Raw genomic sequence first — 6,000 nt, 5'->3', positions numbered from 1 at the left:
CAAACAAATATTTTTCGAGCCGCTCATTTCCACCACCGCTGTTAACGATGTAAACGAAGAAGGGCAAGCAGCAGGCTGCCTCCAACGGATTTTAATCCCTGATCCCACGACTGTCAATATCGCAACATGGTGCTCAGTCTCCTCCGCGCGCAGCCTGCTCACCAGGGCCCTGGAGACAGCCCAGGCCAATGGTATCCTGGACTGTGGAAACCACCTGCGCTATTCCGTTAAACAATTCAAGTTTAATCTCTCTCTCTCTCCTCCGCGCGCAACCAGTTCCAAGCCTCTTCTTCTTTCACCTGGTTTGCCTGTAGATTAATGGGCGAATCTGCAACAAGCTCCGCGGTCTGAGGTGGGATGCATTTCATACAACTACCTTAGCTCGAAGCTGGAAGCTTATAGCTGCATCCCACAGTTCTGCACCCACAGCTGTGACACTCACTGAGTAGTTTCCAGCGTATTCTTTTCCTGTTCAGTGACCTTTCTTTCTTCCTGTGCTTGGCTGTGCTTGTGAAGCGGTGACCGCCACTTTTCCAGGGTTCTCGACAAGGCCCTCTTTCCTCAACAAGTGTGCGCGCTGAACAAGCGCTCGACGCGTTACAGGACACACTTCCCATGCCTGTTTCGGGACATCGGAGGCGAGCTCTGGGTTCTTAACTTGGACTTTTTTTCGTAGCGCCTTCTCTTTATACACTCTTTACAGCGTCCTGCGCTTCGGTTACGCTCAGTGTCACGGCTTCCTGCTCTTGCAGTTTCATACGGAAGGCTGCAGGACAGGGCTCTTCGAAGTCGTCTAAGTACTCCTTTCTGTTGACGTTGATTATGAGGACGGCGCGAAAGGGACGAGGACAAAACGGAACACGAAAAGAATAGGACAGGCGCCAACTTTCAACTGAGGTTTATTCGCGCAAACCCTTGCATTTTTATCCCTTGCCGTCATCAGAATCAACGTCAGCTATGAACCAACTTGCCCAAACCAAAGCACTTCTTGAGAACTCCTTCCCGTCACTGGCTATTTCAGCCGCTGATATCCAACAATTACCTTTTCAGCTGCTTCCAGTTCCACCTTCTGGTGTTCTCGCATGAACTCCTCTTATGAGTCTCGTATTTCAGCAGGCTGACAGGCTTGCCTCCATTGGAGGATCCCACTGTGAGCACGTAAGAAGGGACACACAAACTTTCTCCCGTTTGAAATTCATTGCGCAGGTAGCCCGTCAACATTATCGTTGAAAAACTCTTCGGGAACCTCTGCATACTTCTTAACTGGTGTTACCTGTTCAGCCCTTCCGTAGTCTCAATCGGTCTCCAATTGAAGTTCACAGTTTCGGAAAAGGGGTATCGAAGACTAAGCCACCCATTCCTCGGTGACTTGCTAGTAGCGCGTTGAAACCACTGGAATTCATCACTCCGGTCAATTACTCTGTGCACTGTCTCTATGTAACGGGCTTGCCGTGATGATACCTTAGGGCTAGATTAACGGGAAGTCGGTCAGAGGCGTGAACTCGGTAGAACATTCCTCTTGTGCACCTTTAAGCTCGGTGACATGCTCTGCATTCATGTCGAGCGGGGATTCACTGAACAGAGGTTCAGGCTTCGAAGGGGTACTGTCGACACCAGAAAGAATAGGCTCGGCAGTTGACATCTTCTGGAACAACTGGAAATCTTTCACACAGATGTATCAAGCCACTTTCGCCGTCCTACGATGCAAGTCACTTTTTCAAAAATTGTCGGCTGAATGAAAGCGTTGCTTAGCAACGTCGAAGACGTTCTTTTCGTAGTTCACTTCGGCCTTTTCCGTAGTGTGTACAGTGATTTACACCGGCGTGCCTGTGTAAATCAGCTAAGCACGTTCCTGCGGTCGCGTTCTCTTCTGGGAGGGTACAATGCAAAATACTTCGAAGAAACCTTGTATACCTGCTGAACGCTGTGTATTTCAGAGTCTCCGCTTAGCGGCATGTGGGGGTTCCTCCGCGCGCCCCCAGTCCCAAGCCTCTTCTTCACTCACCTCGTTTCTCTTGCAAACTCCTGCGCGAATCTGCAACAAACGGCTCGTTTAGCAGTTGAGTGTATGTTCCAGAGTTCCGAACCGCACGCCGATCGGTACACTCTTACTATGCATATATCTTCCGCACGATCTCAGAATCCTGACGTCAAAGCTAAACTCTTTCGATGTCTCTGACTGGTTATGAGAATTCAAAACAGCAGCACCAAATTTTGGCAGGACGATGCTCACCTCTGCGCCATCACTTCACTCCTACCACAGGCAATGCACAAATCTTCTTCGTACGACCTAAGCTGTAATACACTTTAACCAGAGTCAAAAATTCATAATTCCCATGTACTTTCTGTTTGTGCATATGTGCATGTACTCACAGTTGGCGTATTGCTTTCCGTAAAACGCCATGCCTGCAATACGGCATCATCGTTCCTTGCTTTGCGGGAGGAAGAAGTTTTTGCTTCTCTTCTCCCATTGCGCAATCAACATCCCGATAAAAGCAGGCAATTTATTCGCGTCGACAATCACGGAATAGCTTTGCAGTTAGTACAAGAATTTACATCAAATCAGTTTCGGTAATGACAATGATATTAAGATTACTGACAAATTAACTTGCCTGCCGCCTTATTTTGTGGTCATCTCCTCTACGGTGGCTTTCTTGCTTTGGCACTGCATTAAACTTCGGTTGCTGCGGCCTCGTTTAGGCGGGGAATCCCGAAAACGCGTGTTCCAGCTGTTCGAGAGGTGATGCAGCAATGCTTGCATTTCATATTTCTCCTTTCTCTGGCTCGTGGCACCAGTAACAATATATTGCACGAGGTACCCAGACCTCGAGTGCGTGATAAAGTCAGCCACTCTGAGGGTTCACCTGTCAAAGGCTTTCGCAGTAAGCCTAAATCGTGCCGTCTCCTCCTTTGTTCGCCAGGGAGAGTAAAAGCGAGCTGTGCTGCCTCATCGGATGCGTCTCTGGAATCGTGCTGTCCCTCGTCGCCGTAGCCGTCAGCCTCAGCGTGCTAACGAGAAGTAAGTTGAGCTCGATGCCAGTTCCACCATTGGCATGCTGCGCCAAATTATCTACGCCCGTTGGCAACCTTGTTTTTAGTCGCATACATGGTCGCTTTTGTGCATTCGCGTGCATGTGTGCGCACATCTGTGCGTGTTTTTGTATGTGTGTGAGTAGGTGAGGTCGGGTTATAAACACCATTCCTAACCATCATAAAAGTAAAATGCGTTGAAAGCGCGATGACAACGATGTCACAGCTCCTTTCTGTGACACATTGCAGGCAATGCAATCTTTGTATTGCATCCACTGTCTACTTCAGCACAGGGGCAAAGGCTGATGAGTGATTTCTGAATACTGTTACTGATCATTACGGTTATGGCAGAATTCTCGTTCAGGCTGTTTTGTGATGGTTCATTTTAACTCAGTGGCCGGTAACATAAAGTTAACAAACATAAAAAGTCGTAGATGACCGTTCTTGTCGTTCTATATATCTCGTTCAAACCAGTGTAATTTACATCACGGCGTCATCATCAGTTAACGTCCTTACTACAGACCGAAAATGGCTTCTGAACCTCTTCTGCTCCTTCTACAGGATTTTTCAGAACTATGCGAAAGCTTTTTCAGTAACATCTCTTGATAGGGAGTCATTACCACAGCAACACTATAAGGCGCACTTATGTACCGAAAACAATCTTTTAAAACAGCTGAAATTTAATCGCTCTTAAGGCAGCGTTTGAGAAACTTATCGCCTTCCCCATCTTTCAACTCTCCATGTAGCAGCGAGTGGTTCAGCTAGCTTCTGTTTTACCTTGGCTGCACCATAATGGCAACTAGAGGGTTATATAACTCTTCGCTGTGTTTACGCCTAACTGGTAGGTTAAGAGACTTTCCTCATCCCAGGCGAACCTGATATCTACGAAGACGCCAACACAATTGAGCCAGGAGAGCCGCGCCACTTAGGCTCGCCAAGAACAGATTTGCCGATTGTGATCCCGCAACCGGAAGTGCAAGTAGTAGCCGAACCAAGCTACACATTTCCCATGTTAGCGACAGAGCCGTCCACGAGTCCGGCTGCCACTTCTCCTACCGTTGCCACCCCGAAGGGCGCTACGACGCAGCCATTGACGCCACCGACAACGAGGATGCCTAGCACATCTGCCACTACGTCGTCCACCACCACCACTACCACAACGACGAGTACAGTGGTACCGTCGACGAATAAATTAGCAACAACGCAACGTAAGCTTTATCCATATTAGTGCTATAGATTGAAGCTTAACTACCGCAGCGGCAAAGTTTAGCAGTAAGAAGACTGTGCACAGACACTCAGGGAAGCAAAATACGTTTGTACGCATGTGACTTGAACCAGCTTGATGTTATCTGCACACAGTTCTTAATTTCCAACGTTGTTACTGAGCAAAGCACAATGCACTATATACGTCTTTATATTGCGTAACGCTTCTGGCGTATGCAAACGGTACCGCGTAAACCATGCTCGTTTATATTTACGTATCATGAGAGAAATATTACCGCTTCAACTGGAGATGCATTCCCCACCTCTGGGAACTGTAACGCACCCTCACTATGGAAGGCTGAGGAGCTGTGTAGCGACAACTTTAACTGCACTTGGATATTAAGTAATATTGCCATACGCCGCGACATTCGCTCACTGTGCATTTATATAGCTCCACAGGCAAGTTAACATGCTGTTTATTAAACTTTCAGTCAAAGGTGGTAGTCAAAATTGACACTGTCACCGGTTTTACATGTTCAGAATACCGTTACGTTTCAAGAAGTAGTTGAAGAGGTCGTATACTTTCCTTCTGCCCCTCATCAGCACATATTTGTATATCTTGCCGCGTTTATTTGGTTCCTAAATATAATTGTCGACATTAAATTTGATCTGAGGCAGACTACAGGTCTATTAGTTATGTTTTCATACCGGTCTCGACAATGCGCAGCAATGAGCGAGGTGAGTAGGTTTAATTATAGGTTTAATTATAAAGATAGTAGGTGAGCCATGACATTTGCAGTGAAATGAATAGGTAGGCAGGTTTAATTATAGGTTTAATTATAAAGATAGTAGGTGGGCCATGACATTTGCAGTGAAATGAATAGGTAGGCAGGTTTGATTATCGTAACCAACCCTGTTATATTTGCTTCTAAGTTTACTTGTAATTTCAAAGCTTTATCAGAAGTTGTACCAGTGGGTTAGGGACTTATTTTAGTCAGTGGGAGCTTTAATGCAATCTTTGACGTTACCTTGTCATTCGGACTTGCGAGGTTGCTACGCTAATTAGTCTTATCCTCCGCTTCCAAACGGTCAGTAAGTCAGAAACGCTTTCATATTACCTTCTGATGACACCACTGTCAGCGCTGTGATATTTCTAAAACTTCTCCTCAGTGTAGGACGAGCATGTCTTTGGATATGACATCTAAAACGGGTAATAAGGATGGTAAGTTGAGGAAAGTTTTTTCTAATTTGTCGCTGTCGTAGAACCCTTTTCGAGAATGATCGAATGATGAAATACTAGCAGTGATGAAACATGTGTGATATTGATGCTGAACAGAAAGAATTGCGCGTGACAAGTTAAGCAGCGATATTTTTGTCTTTCTCTTGGTCTTCGTTTCTGTCGCACCATCGTTTTCACCACGCAGCTTTTGAATAATGTTCCATACTGAAGTGACGGCATGAGGCACCTTCTTGCGCCTAGTGCATCATGGCTTACTGAAGTCTCTACCGTCAAAATAACTGCAGGATCAGCTGTCCACGTCCAGAACCCGCTGCTCTGCACGGTGGGAATTGAGCTCTCTGTGGGCAGCGCGCTTCCTGAGGATGGATTGTGCGACTTCATCTTTTACGAGTCGTTCTACCTGAAGCTGCACCCCACTGGCTGGTCGAACCCCGCCATGCAGCACTTCCTGGCGGTGGGAAGGCAGATGTTGGCTACCGAGATTGGCGCTTCTTTCTCGCCGCTGTAAGTGTGACACAAACCTCGCG

Source organism: Amblyomma maculatum, chromosome 5 (assembly GCF_055883805.1).
Source record: "Amblyomma maculatum isolate TAMU_Amacu chromosome 5, ASM5588380v1, whole genome shotgun sequence".
Classification (NCBI taxonomy): domain Eukaryota; kingdom Metazoa; phylum Arthropoda; class Arachnida; order Ixodida; family Ixodidae; genus Amblyomma; species Amblyomma maculatum.
Note: the sequence above shows the minus strand (reverse complement) of the source record.